This window comes from Protopterus annectens, chromosome 3.part1 (genome assembly GCF_019279795.1).
Source record: "Protopterus annectens isolate FY-2018-M chromosome 3.part1, PAN1.0, whole genome shotgun sequence".
Classification (NCBI taxonomy): domain Eukaryota; kingdom Metazoa; phylum Chordata; order Ceratodontiformes; family Protopteridae; genus Protopterus; species Protopterus annectens.
Genome location: NC_056732.1, coordinates 1,640,655,553 through 1,640,670,801, shown reverse-complemented (window position 1 = coordinate 1,640,670,801; position 15,249 = coordinate 1,640,655,553).

Genomic DNA, 15,249 nt, shown 5'->3' with positions numbered 1-15,249 from the left:
CTTATGGCTTTTTCAAAAGTAAAATCCAGCTATAGAATTTTATAGTTTGCACTTTAGAAATTATCCCAGCCCTAGCTGAATTCCTTTTTAAGTTTATCATTGTCTATGGAATCAGTCTGCTCCATGTCCATATATGTTTTTAATGCCTTTACTGTCAGCTGGGATGACAGGATTTTTTTCTCATGTAGATCTATTACAGTATTCTTGGGTATAGTATCATTCAAACGTCACCATTAAGGATTTCAAGTCATCCTCCTTACTCAACTACTTTATGTAGTTTGCTAGCATATTAATCAGTTTAAACAACTGTTGACACAGTTATACTAGCTTCTGGTTAGTCTCTATCATTTCAGCAGTTCTTTCATAAGTCAAAGCAAAAAGTAACACATCTGGAAACCACAGAGAAAACAAGTCTTGTTCTTTGCAAAACAGGAACCGCAGCAGTCTTATTAGGAGACACACCAGGAGCAACAGCAGAAATATCTCAGAAAAATGTTAACAACTTCACAGTGGACAAGTAATTCAAAGAGGAAGGCACTTGGCAGCAGAGGTATTGTGAGGAATGTTGACAGTCCTTTGCCAAATTGTTTGCATTCTTCACAAGAACCTTTATATAAAAACATAGTTTTATTCTGCAGATACTGAAAAAAAGTAGAGCTCACTTGGCTTTTAATGGACAAATCAGATATCACACTGATTACTTCTTCTATAATGTCTAGTCTCATACAACCCTTACAACAAAGATGGTGTTTTTATCACAAGCTATTGTTATAGGCCCATCCAGTCCTTCTCTTCAGCTTCAAAAACAAAAACGGGATGTTCTCCTGAGTTGGTCACAGGCAATATCCTCAATAAGCACAAGCAGGGTTACTGAAAAGTCCTGGATTTTGGGTAAAGCCCCTTGCTTTACCATAGGCTGAACCCACAACTGAGGATCACACTTCCTGGCTTGTTGATTCCAGGATACATCTTTTTATACATTACTGAACTAGAAGCTCAGTTCTAATCAACTAATACACTTAGCTGCCTGACTAAAGGCATACACTTAATTTCCATACACAAGATGCCATAACATCCACAATGTTCATGTACAAAGAAGTGCTACAGATTTGACCCATTTTAATAGATGTGATTTTAGAAATGGCAATATTGTGGTAAGAAGCTTATGTGACACCTGTGCACTGGCCCAGCAATCAAGGAGCCTCAATCCTCACCACTAACATCAGTGAGAGGCGTCCATATAGGGAAAGGATAATAAATGCACACACATTAAAGTACAATTTCCCTTAGGAGCACACAGAGATCACAGTCAGTCTGGGGCTGGTCTCTCCCTTTTCCTCCAGGTCCCTAATAATATTCCCCAATGGCACAGCTATAGGGTCCAGATATCAGCGTGGGCAAGCTAAAACCTCCAGCACCCTCTCTGTCCTACCAGTGCTTCATGTTCCTGCCCAAGTAGCTGACGCACAGACACACACACACACACACACACACACACACACACACACACACACACACACACTTTGAGATAAGAGTTTATGCAACCACACAGACACTCCTGGGGAAGGCTGGCACAGGTTCTCCAGCTGTGCCCCTTTTACCCAGACTATTCAGTAGAAATAACTGCTACCACCTAGCTAATATTTATCAGCTACTCAGAGCCCTTAAAAGGGTGTCCAATTATTACTGTGCAATATTATTATCCAAATAGTAAGTGTGACTGAGCAGTCAAGGCTTATTAGAGTGACTTGGTACAGTATCACTATATATATATGCAATGTACTCTAGAGCTTAAATTATCTCTACACAAAACAGCCACATTTGAAAGGTTTAAAAATATTTAATAATAAATAATAAAAACCCAAGACAATACTTCTTACTACACAGTGCTAGTCAAGAGTTCAGAGATCACAGAGAAATACTTAAAATAATATGGTTGAAAAGTTCTGACATCTCAGAAAACAAGTTAGTCTAATCTTCTTATTTCCTAGCTATATCTAAGAGAAAATACAATTCTAAATAACTTACATCTAGAACAAAGCAGCGCTGGTGATGTTGGATATTCTCAAGACAAAATGCTCTGAGTTCTCTGATTCTCTTTCTTTAAATTGATAACACAGAGCTGCTTCACATGACATTATTCTTCACACTTCTCTGGTGTTCCCAGGCTAACAGAAACTACATTTACATTCTTTACACTTGGTCAGAAACCAGAGCAATAAAGGACATTTATACATGCAAATTCTAGCCATTAACTCTGGATGCCTCCCTCTAGACATATCAGCTCTGAATTTTGACATCAAAGACAGGCATAAAATGCTTGACTTAGCTTTCTTACAGCAGAGTGCACTGTTGTTACATTTTTGCATTTCAATATCCAATGCAGTCTTTTCACATTTAAGAGAACAAGCCTGTGGCTTACATTAATATTTCCAAATGACAGAATTATCTACAGAATTCTATCTGGCTAGGCTGGCAGCCTTTACCTATCTTCACACATCTCCCCCCCTAGAGAACTCAAGCTAGTTTTTCAAGTGACCCTTGAGAAACGCTGCTTGAGAGGGTTAGGTCTATCTGAGTATACCTTACCCCATTCCCTGTCTTGAGAGCCCATCTGCATTTGCATTGCTAATCCCACTGTGGTCCTGCACTGACATATCATATGCTTGCAACCCTAGGTACCATCTTAGCAACTTGGCATTTTTCTGGATGGCTCTGTTCTTCCTTGTCAGGTCTGTGAGGGGATAAGCTATGGCACTATAACTGGGGATGAAATTTCTTCAGTACCCTGCTGTCCCTAAGAATGCCCTCACCTGCTTTTTGGTAACAGGTACAGGCGATGACTGAATGGCTTCTACTTTGGCAGATTCTGGCATGATCTTACCACTCCCCACTCTATGTCCCAGGTAGGAGACCTCTGCCATACCCACCTGACATTTGCTTAGCTTAATGGTCAACCCTGCCCTCTGTAGCCTGCCCAGCACCTCCCTGACATGTTGAAGGTGTCCTTGCCAGGAATGGCTGTAGATGGCAATATCATATAGGTAAGCAAGGGAAAACCCTCCTGCTCATTCTAGGATATGATCCACCAGCCTCTGGAAAGTTGTTGGGGAGTGTTTCAACCCAAAGGGTATCTTTGTGAACTCATACAAGGCAAAAGGAGTCACAAAGGCTGACCTCTCTCTCTAGCACTGGGAGTTAAGGGCACCAGTACCAGTAGCTCTTGGTAAGATCAATGGTTGCAAGATACTTATCCCCTACTTAGCCCCACCCAGATGTTCTAGGGCCTCATCTGTCTTAGGCATGGTGTAAGCATCCGACTCTGTGTGACTATTTAATTTCCTGTAGTCCACACAGAACCTGGTGCTGCCATCTTTCTTTGGCACCAGCACCACTGGGGTGGTCCAGGGACTGTTGGACTCTTGAATTACCCCTAGTTCCAACATCTCCTGTATCCCCTCCCTCAGAGCCTATTTGACTCTCTCAGGCACCCTATAAGGGGCCTACCTAATAGACCTTTGGGGTCCTGTATCCATCTGGTGCTGCAGCAGGTGGGTGCATCCTGGTTTCCCAGTGAGCACATCCCCAAACTCCTGTAACACTGCTCAGATTTCTCAAACCTGGGTGGGGGATAGCTGCTCGGACATTGCTACCCCTTCCACTGAAGTGTCAGTCCGAGCCTCACTGAGGAGATCAGTCCCCGGATTTCCCTCAGACTCCTCCTGCAATCCACTGCAAATGATCAGCATGAGGGCCTCCCTATCATGGTAAGGTTTCATCATATTAACATGGTACAATTTGTGCCCCTGCCTCATGCCTAGCAGTTTCACCATGTAGTTAATATCACTTACCTTTCTTACCACCTTGCAGTGTCCCTCCCAAGCTGCTTGCAGCTTGCTGTGTCTGACAGGAATGAAAACCATTACCTGCTACCCCACAGCATACTCTCTAGCTTGGGCATTCCTGTCATACCACACCTTTTTCTGTTGTTGGGCTTCTGCCAGGTTTTCCTGGGACAAGCCTATGAGTTCTTTGAGCCTTGTCCTGAGGTTTAGGACATATGCCACAATAGACTCCTTGTGAGAGTCACACTCACCTTCCTACTCATCTCGAATTAAATGTAGAGGTCCCCTCACTCTATGCCCATACAGCAACTCAAAGGGTAAAAAAACTATGGATTCCTGGGCCACCTCTCTGTAAGCAAACAACAGATGGGTCAAATAATTGTCCCACTCCCTCTTAAACTGGTCTGCAAATGCCCATAGCATGGACTTGATTGTAGAGTTTAACCTCTCAGCAAGACCATTAGTCAGGGGTTGGTAGGGAATGGTCTTCATGTGCTTCACCCCACAGTACTTTCACAGACAAGCCAGGAGGTCTGACATGAAATTGGCATCTCTGTCAGTCAATATTTCTTTTGGGAAACCTACCCTGCTAAAAATCTCTAACAAAGCATTTGCCACCTTTTCTGCCTCAATGGAGAACAGAGCCACTGCTTCAGGGTATCGTGTAGCATAATCCACTATCACTAGGATATACTTTTTCCCTGTGGAATTTGGGGTACTCAGAGGCCCCACAATATCCATAGCTACCCTTTGAAATGGCTCCACAATCACGGACAAAGACATCAAAGGAGATCTCATCTTGTCTCCTGCCTTGCCTATCTTTTAGCACTGCTCACAGGTCCTGCAGTACCCTGTTACATCTCTGGAAATTCCAGGCCAGTAGAAGTTCTGCATAATACATCTCTTTGTATGTTTTATGCCCATATGTCCTGCAAAGGGAATATCATGGGCTATGGCTAGAAATGCCAGATGGTAGCCACTAGGCACTACCAACTGCTGTAACCTCTCACCTTCAAGCCCACCCTCAGGGGTCCACTCTCTATACAGTAACCCTTTGTCCCAGTATACAGATCCCCCCTTCCCTTGAGAATCAGGTGACTCACTAGCTACCTGCCCCAGGCCTTGCAATGTAGGGTCTGAGAGCTGAGCCTGTCTCAACTCTCTCTTTGTAGCCCTTCCCACCTCCCCTTCCACAGGAAGTCTGACATCCTCTGACAGTGGTGCCTCACTGTCAGCCTGGGTACTACTACTCACCTCTACCTTTGCATTCACTCTGTCCAAGGGAACATCAGTACCCACAAGCAACTGTGGCTCACCTTCAGTTTCACTGCTACAGAGTAGCTCCCTCCCTGTAGTAACTACCTTACCAGTCCTGGCTACAAGTATGCAGTCTGTCTGGGTCTCCCCCAGGCTACCAGACCCACAAAATTGTTTGCTAGCCTGACTGTGTGTAACTGCATAAGCACATGGCATTGCCTCATCCAAATCTTTCCCTATCAGGACATCTGCAAGATGGTAGTTCAGTACCCATCTCAAAACAACCTACTATTGGCATTTTGTCTTTTCTACTTACTGGCTCTCACAGCTTTTGTACCCCACCTTGCCTCCGTGGACATATGTATGCCACATGGACCCACTGGTTGCATTCAAAACATTTAACCCTAGGTCCTGGATGTGTGCCTGGACTAGTGGCTTCCCCTGCTACTGGCAGATTCTGTTGGGGCAGTCTGTGCTGCCCACCATGGGTTACTTTACACTCATGAGCAGTACTGGTGGTCCCTTTCCTGTGCAGGACTGCCCTACTTGCTAGGTATAGATCTCCCTTCTTCCTCAACTCATCAGAGCTAGCACATTGTCTATCAGCTAACCAGAACCTCATGTCTAAGGAAAAGTGCTAAGGGCTTGTTCCCTCACCAAAAGGTCTGCCAGCCCTTCAAAAGTGGTGACCTGACATCCACTCACCCACCTATGAAAATAAGTGCTCAGTTCAGGAACATATTCACACACACTTTCATCTGCCTTGCGTCTATGCTCACAAAACTTTTTCCTGAAAGTTTCAGGTGTTAGCTTAAAACATTCTAACAAGTGATTTTTAACAGCAGTATAATCAAAATATTCACAATCAGCAAGTTTAGACAACACACTTACAGTATTACCATGGAGTAAGGGGGTCAGGAACTGTACCCAAAGCCTTTGGTTAACATCATAGTGATTACATACCCTCTCAAACATATGAATAAAACTATCAAAATTATCCCCCTCTTTAAACTGTGGAAGAAATTTACTGACCTTTTGTACTTCTGGGGTCCAGTTACTCCCTTCCCCATTACCTCCATGACTCTGGCGAAGAGTCAGCATCTCCTTCTCATGCTGCTCTGCCTTTCCTTTTCTCAGCTTTCAGACATAGCAGTTTCTCATTCTCCTCAGCCTGCAGACATCTCAGTCTCTCAGCTACTTCTATTTCCACATGCCTGGCCTCCAACTCAGGTTTCTTTAGCTCTAGATGGATTTTTACGTTCTCTGCAGAAAGGTTGAGCTGTTCATTCTTGGAGTGTGGTACATCTCCACTTCCAGTCTGATCATCCCCCTGGTTGCTGTTTTCTGATGCAGCTGTGACCAAAGCTGCAATCATGTCTGCCTTAGTCAGGTTTCCATGCACCAGTCCCCTAGCCTGGCACATCTCAGCCAGCTGGTTCCTTATCAGCTTTCCGTACTCCTCTGCTGACATGCTGCCTGCTCTCCCTGACTAACTAAGCTAACAAAAGAAATAAAACAATTGTGATCTAAACTCTTGAGTATTCACTGAGTGGCTGATTTAGAGTACAAAAGCACCTTCAGTGATCACTGTACACAAGCTACAGGAATTCACTCTACCCACACCACTTACAAACCAATTAGTATTTGCCAAACAATTAATATGTGGTGTGGATATCCCACCACTGCCAAACAATTAATATGTGATGCCCGTGCACTGCCCCAACAATCAAGGAGCCTCAATCCTCCCCACTAACACCAGTGAGGGGTGTCCATATAAAGAAAGGATAATAAATACACACACAGTAAAGTACAAGTTCCCTTAAGAGCAGACAGAGATCACAGTCAATCTGGGGCTGGTTTCCCCCTTTTCCTCCAGGCCCCTAATAAGACTCCCCACTGGCACAGCTATAGGGTCCAGATCTCAGCCTAGTGGGCAAGCTAAAACCTCCAGCACTCTCTCTATCCAACCAGTGCTTCATGTCCCTACCCAAGTAGCTGACATGTACACACTTTGAGATAAGAGTTTATACAACCACACAGACACTCCTGGGGAAGGCTGGCACATGTTCTCCAGCTGTGCCCCTTTTACCCAGATTATACAGTAGACCACCCAGCTAATATTTATCAGCTACTCTAAATCCCTTAAAAGTGTGTCCAATTATTACTGTGCAATATTATTATCCAAATGGTAAGTGTGACTGAACCGTCAAGGCTTATTAGAGTGACTTGGTACAGTATCATTATATATATATGCAATGTACTCTAGAGCTTAAATTATCTCTACACAAAACAGCCACAGTTGAAAGGTTTAAAAATATTTAATAATAAATAATAAAAACACAAGACAATACTTCTTACTACACAGTGCTAGTCAAGAGTTCAGAGATCACAGAGAAATACCTAAAATAATACAGTAGAAAAGTTCTGACATCACAGAAAACAGACTAGTCTAATCCTTCTGTTTCCTAGCTATATCTAATAGAAAACAATTCTAAATAACTTACATATAGAGCAAAGCAGTCCTGGTGATGTTGAATGTTCTCAAGACAAAATGCTCTGAGCTCTCTGATTCTCTCTCTTTAAATTGATAACACAAAGCTGCTTCACATGACATCATTCTTCACACTTCTCTGGTGTTCACAGGCTAACAGAAACTACATTTACATTCTTTACACTTCGTCAGAAACCAGAGCAATTGTTTGTGTTTTTCGGCTTTTCCCAGTTAGGGGTCGCCACAGCAGAACTCCGGTCCGCTAATGATTGGCAGTAGATTTTTACGTGCTAGCTTGCCGGGCCTAATGCACAACCTTCAACGAAGGAACGGCCATTCACGCATGTCGCTACACAGAAGACGCTTTAACTGAGAATCGAATGGGCAACGTCTAACTGTGAGGCGCCAACGCTACCGCAACCCCACCACCGCAGTCAGAAACCAGAGCAATAAAGGGCATTTATACATGCAAATTATAGCCAACTAACCTAACTAAAACAATAGGCAGGATACCTCCCTCTAGACATATTAGCTCCAAATTTTGACATCAAAGACAGTCATAAAATGCTTGACAGCTTTCTTACAGCAGAGTGCACTGTTGTTACATTTTTGCAGTTCAATATCCAATGCAGTCTTTTCACATTTAAGAGAACAAACCTGTGGCTTACATTAATATTTCCAAATGACAGAATTATCTACAGAATTCTATCTGGCTAGGGTGGCAGCATTTACCTATATTCACAGCTTATTTATTTGTTTACTCATATTTTCTAATAAGGTGAATGAACTGGTTGTGGACCCTTTTCAACACTGACCCTGGCCAAAAAAGTATTTTTAAACTACGCTCTCTTCATCTGTGGATTTGCTGAAATAGAAGTACTTGAATTGCTTGAACTGTTATCCAGATTTGCTGCTACAAGGGATATTGTGGATATACAATTCTTTGGGTTTGTGTGTGTTGATATATATTTCCTATGGATGTTTTGGCAGTGGCAGCAGCTGGAGCAACGAAGGATATGGATGGTATGAGTTTGAACACTAATATGAGACTTAATGGTTTGCTGTCATCCACAGCGAACCCGTTATTGGATATGGATATCAGTAATTTTGATGCAGTACAGGAAGTGACTAACGTTAATAAACATGATATCTTACAACTCAAGAGGAATCTTGAGAACGATATTTATAAGTTTAAGCGACTACAGTGCCAGCGTTTTCACTTGGAAGCATGTTTAAAACTGAATATAGTACCGAGGGGTCTCCGAGTTTTAAACATGCCCTCTTACGGTACTGTTTACACTGATTTGTTAGTTAAATGGCAGAGAATTAATTTAAATACTAGTAAGGCTTATATGAACTTGCTAGTGGAATTCTTTCAACCTATAGAAAATGAGTTACGTGAAGGAATCGTGTTACAACAAAAAGATCTATCGGAAATGAACGGTGAAGGTCCAACAGAAGTGTATATGCAGGAAACAATAGAGCGGGTGAACCGCTATGAAGCAAGGCTGTTAGAATATAAGAAAAAGAAAATTGCAAGGGATTTGAATGATTTTTCGAAACAGCAGGTTTTTATGTGGCCGAGAGATGATGTCACTAATATGAGACAAAGTTCGGCTACCTACGCTCAGCGTGTGCAAGGAGGACAACGAGGGAGAGATGATGGCAATGTAGAGGTACGTCAAGACCGGATGAGAAAGAGAGATGCGCCTGAGAAACACCAACATGATAAGCAACACGCTGACAATCATTGTAGTGTCGGCGAAAGAACTATGAACATTGATTTGCTAACACAACCTGAAGCAAGTAATTTCACTTGCTCTAATTCTTCGGAAGCACCAACTAGCGATAACAGTACTGCTAGGTTAAATGCGGATACTAGAAGAAAAACAATACATGAAGAAAATGTCCCTTCGGTTTTTCCATTTCCTATACGAGCAGGGCGCAAGAATTCAATAGAGACAGATATTACGAGAGGACAGAAGCGCAAGGAAGCGCCCCAACAATTACAAACAATAAAGAAAATGTGGACACCAAAAACTTAATATGGAATATTTCTTCCTATGAACCAACAGAAGTTGAATTGAACATTCTTCGAAAAGGTTTGGGTTTTATACCTACCACGAATATTGATGTGAGTGATTGTTTAATATCTGTACGATTGTTTGCTAGAAGGCTGGCTTTGAAACTTTCTATAGGTTCTAATGATAATACAATGTCTATTTTGAAAAAAAGAAGTGACTTTCTTCCCTTACTACCTGCGAATATAGACTTGTTTATTAAAGCAGTAGAAAACGAAGTTTATAAAGATTGTATGTTTAATACAGGATTGCTAGAACCTAATGTGACCAAATTAGAGATGCAAGCTATCTATGGATTGAAAAATAATTATAATATAGCAATAAGACCTGCAGACAAAGGCGGGCCAACCGTGATTATGGATTCTTCTTACTATGTAGACACAATGCATGAAATGTTGAGTACAGAAGCCTATGAGGAAATGGCTTTTGATAATGTTTATGTGGTGTTAGAAAATATAAATAGAGCACTTAAGGAATGTTTGAATCTACAAATTATTACGAGGGACTTATACAATTATTTTATGGTTGATTTTCCTGTTATCCCACAATTACATGGTTTGCCCAAGATCCATAAACATCCAAATTTTCCCAAATTTAGACCCATTGTTGCTGGCGCAGGCTGGGTGACTGAAGGCATGTCCATTTATTTAGACCAACAGCTGAAACAGCAGTTACTGTCATATAAACATGTTTTGACTGACACTGCACATTTTTTACATGATTTATACATGTTTTTACAAGAATATGACAAGCTCTTTGACCTGATTTTAGTTACGTTAGATGTGGAATCATTATTTACAAGCATTCCCAATGACAAAGGTCTGTTTATATTGAAAGGTCTTTTAGAAACTGATGGAGGTATGGATACTATAAAAACAGATTTTATATGTTTCCTATTGGAATTGGTATTAGAGAACAACTTGTTCCTATTCCAGGGCAAGTTATATCGACAAAATAAGGGCGTGGCAATGGGGACAAGTTGCGCTAATGCATATGCTAATTTAATAATGGTAGCATGGGAAAAACAGTACTTGTTGGATCACCCGAGAATTTTGTTTCATCGACGGTTTGTCGATGATCTTTTTCTTCTTTGGAAGGGTAGTGTTATGGAATTGAATGCCTTTTTAACATACATAAATCTTAATAGTGATTTTCTAAAATTCACAATGGAGCACTCAAACACTTCCATTAATTTCTTGGATGTTAACCTCCAAGTTGTCCAAGGTACCATTGTCACTAATGTATACAGGAAACCTTGCTACTGTCCAAATTTCTTACATCGCAGTAGTATGCATAATCCTACTATATTTAATAATATAGTTAGAGGGCAAGCCTGTAGGCTATCTAGACTTTGTTGTAGTGACAGGATGCTGACTGATGAATTGTCAAGACTAAAATCTGACTTTATCTACAGAGGTTATGAAAGCAAAGATGTTGACAATATTTGTAAGCAAGTTATTGCACAAAGGAATGTACAGGCTAGACCTTATTTTTCAAACAATCCATATAAGAAAAGTGAATATGCTAATAAGGATAAAAGGGACCTTAGCCTTGTCATACCCTATGGGAATAATATCCACAAAGTCAAAGAAGCTATAGGCAAATGCTGGAATATTTTAACACTAGATGAAAGAGTGAAAGAGCTGGTAGGTGAAGGCCCAAGTTTTGTATATAAAAATAACAAGACATTGAAACAGCAATTCTGTTATCGCAATTTGATAAGTACAAATCCTGTCAATGGATCACCAACATGGTTTGATGGGACGAAAAAATGTAATAATTGCAAACAATGTATATATGTAGATGAGTCACGATACTTTAGGCATCCTGAAACTAGAAGATTATGGGAGCTCAAAGTGAATGGATCGTGTGATTCTAAAAATCTAGTATACGTGGCATATTGCATACAGTGTTTTCGATTTTATGTGGGTAAGACAAATCGCACACTGAAAGAGCGTATCAGGGACCATTATTATAGCATAGCCAGGAGGGAAGAATACAATGCGCTGGCACGACATATTATTAAAGAAGGTCCTACCCACATTTTTCATTTTCAGATTTTACATATACAATATATTAATCTTAGGTTAGGCAATATAGTAAATGATACAGAATGCACAGAGCTAGAATGGATATTCAGGCTAGGTGCACATAGGGGCTATGGAATGAATGATATGATATCTATTAAGCCTATATTAAGAGCTAGACACCTGAGATAATATATTTTTGCATTTTTTGCATTTTTTGCATAGAAGTATATATGTATTTTTAGAGTTTTTAGATGTTTTTATTACAATTTGCTTTTTATTACAATTTGCTTAATATATAAATATCAATATGTTAGATAGATGTATTAGATTATGCATGGGCACTTTAAATGGATTCACCAATTAACTAATTAAGTATTTGAATTTTAGTTAAATACTAGCAAGTAAGTCTTTTGAATTGTTACGTCTGATGAAGCGGTTGGATCCGTGAAAGCGCTTACGTATGTTCTCTGTGTTTGGAATAAAAGTCTTTTTAAACTACGCTCTCTTCATCTGTGGATTTGCTGAAATAGAAGTACTTGAATTGCTTGAACTGTTATCCAGATTTGCTGCTACAAGGGATATTGTGGATATACAATATATATATATATATATATATATATATATATATATATATATATATATATGTATATGGGTCTACTTTTCTTGATCGAAATTACACTTGTTCAAACAAGCGAAGATTGAGACCCAGTTTAGCGAAAGTGCACTTAACTGAAAGTGCACTTTCGCGAAACTCACTTTACCGATCTCTGACTGCATACTCTCACTCAGTATATATGAATAGCGAGGGTCCAGTTCGGCAAACAAAAACACATTTTAGTAGGGGGTAATCCTCCTGCACCCCCACACCCCTGCTATTTATATAAATTAACTCTGAGATTGCACTACAGTAGGGAAAAGGAATATTTCCTTGTCCCCACTGTACTGTGGCTTGGTAAGGTGAGTTTCACAAAAGTGCACTTCGGTTAAGTGCACTTTCACTAAGCTGGGTCTCGAGCTTCTCTTGTTCGAACAAGTGTAATTTTGATCAAGAGAAGTTGATGCATATATATATATATATATATATATATATATATATATATATATATATTTATTTATTTATATGGTTCTACTTCAAAATGTTGAAAACTCATAACACCTAATTTCAAAACAGCAAGACCAGAAGATCGAAAATTCAAAACATCTAAAACTCATAGCATCGAATCTCACAACATCGAAAACTACAAAGCAAATATAAATAACATCCTCTCCACCTATAACAACACCAAATGAAAAAACACACTTTTTACTATGTTTCTGCAGGGGGGCAAGCCCCCCTGCACCCCCACACCCCCTGTAAATTAAATATACCATCTCCGAGATTGCACTACCATGCGAAAAAGTTAATTTCCTAACCCCATTGTATCACGATCACCATAAAAAATTTACACATATTGTCTAAATCACTTACCTGTATGGTCTAAAAACACATACAGAGTGGCATAACAAACACTATATACAGATTAACAGAATAAACTATAATATTTACATGTTTGATGATACACTACTCACTTTTATACATTTTCAATGTTCTGAAATTCGATGTTATGAGTTTTAGATGTTTTGAATTTTTGATCTTATGGTCTCGCTGTTTTGAAATTAGATGTTATGAGTTTTTGATGTTTTGACCCAAACATCATGATCATATATAAACATCATAAAAATCAATGATGAGACATAACTGTAATCACAAAGGGTCATGAATTTGTACAGTAATCATATGGTAAACTGACATAATCCTACTGAGGTAATTATTGCTAATCATGAACTAGCATTGTGATATACAAGAATCGGTTGTGGTGACATTTGCAACTATTGTTGCATTTGGCAAACAAGATTAAATTTGATTAGTACACCAACATTTGTTGTCCTGCTTTCATATGGTATTGTGAATAGATTATGGTTTTTATTATTTTATTTATTTGACATTTGTTGACTGGTAGTGTCTGACTGAGCCCTTTTTTAGCAGATGCCCAGGGAGAAAAGCTCCACTAGAGAGCATATAGATACAAACAGTCTAAGGAGTTCATATAGTGAGAATAATAAAAAAAATATTACAACAATCTTAAAGAGTACATAAGATGAGTACAGTAGAGTAAATTACATAGTACAAGCTTACTAAATACAGAAAAAATTAATTATTTACACTTCTCAGAATGGTTACAGTGGAAGGATGCTGAGGTTTGGATATGTTAAGAATTACTATGCTACAGAGTAGTTGGTAGGCCAGTTGGTAAGTTATGTACAAGTTACACTATAAAAAGCTTAAGTTAAGGTAGTTAAAGAGAGATTTAAAATGAACAGCATTGGTGATGTGGGGGTATACAGTGACAGTGGTGAATGAGAATTGTAAGTATACATAACAGTTGATGAGGCAACAGATCATTAATTTACAGTTTTTTGCATATTAGAGGTAGAGGAGCTAGGGGGAAGTAATAATAAGTGATAGAGAAGAAGAGGAGGATGGTAGGTGAAGGTGAGGGTGGGAGTTAAAGAGAGGGGAAGTAAGGGAGGTGGGACCAGAATGAGAAAGTAAGAGGAAGGAAGGATTCAAGGAGTTTGGAGGATATAGGAAGTACTACAGCTGAAAAGATAGATAGGGATAGCAGAGTGATTGGACAGAGTGGGTGTGCTCCTGAGGGGGTTTGGAGTTAACTTTTTTAGTTGCAAGTTGAGATATCAAGACACTATTGTTTGACAGCTTTTTTTGAATTTGTGTGTTGTGGTTATTTTGCTGATATCTGGGGGAAGCTTGTTCTAGTAGCTATATACATTTTGGCCAATCGATTTTTGGAGATTAAAGATTTCGAGTTGGTGTCAGTTGTAGCTCCTGATGTTTCTAGCTAGAGTATACAGAAAGACTAGGGAGGAGATGCTAGTGCAATTGGTGGATTTGTAGAGGATGGAGTGTATAATAGACAATTGAGAGAGTTGTAGTTGTTGGGGGCACTGTGACCAGTTTAAAGAAGAGAGTGAGACACAGTGACCTGAGTTAGGTGGTTGGTAAACAGCAAATTGGGCAATTGTATTGTAGGTGGTTTTGAGAATGGATCTTAGAGTGGTCTGTAGGTTAGTAAGGATTTGTAAATCATAGAGGAAACTTGGGAAAAGACAGGCATGAGCTAAAGACACTCTAGAGTGCTGAGTGAGAAATGTTTTATTCTTATAGAGTAGTCCAAGCTTTTGACTTTTTTTATGCAATGGTGAACATGGAGGCCAAATTTGAGTTGGTTGTTTATGATGACCCATAAGAGTTTTGTGTAGGGTTCTACATTGATGATGGTGTTATTTTGTGAGGTGATAGAGAAGGTGGGTTTGAGGTGGGAGAGAGACTTTGGGAGACATTGTAGACGTTGGGTCTTTTGGAGGTTCAGGATGAGTTGGTTGTTAGTGAACTATTTTTCAATTTAGTTGAATGAGTTTTGGGTGAGAGTGTAGAGGTCAGAGAGGGTATCAGTAATATAGATGATTGTGGAGTTGTTGGCATA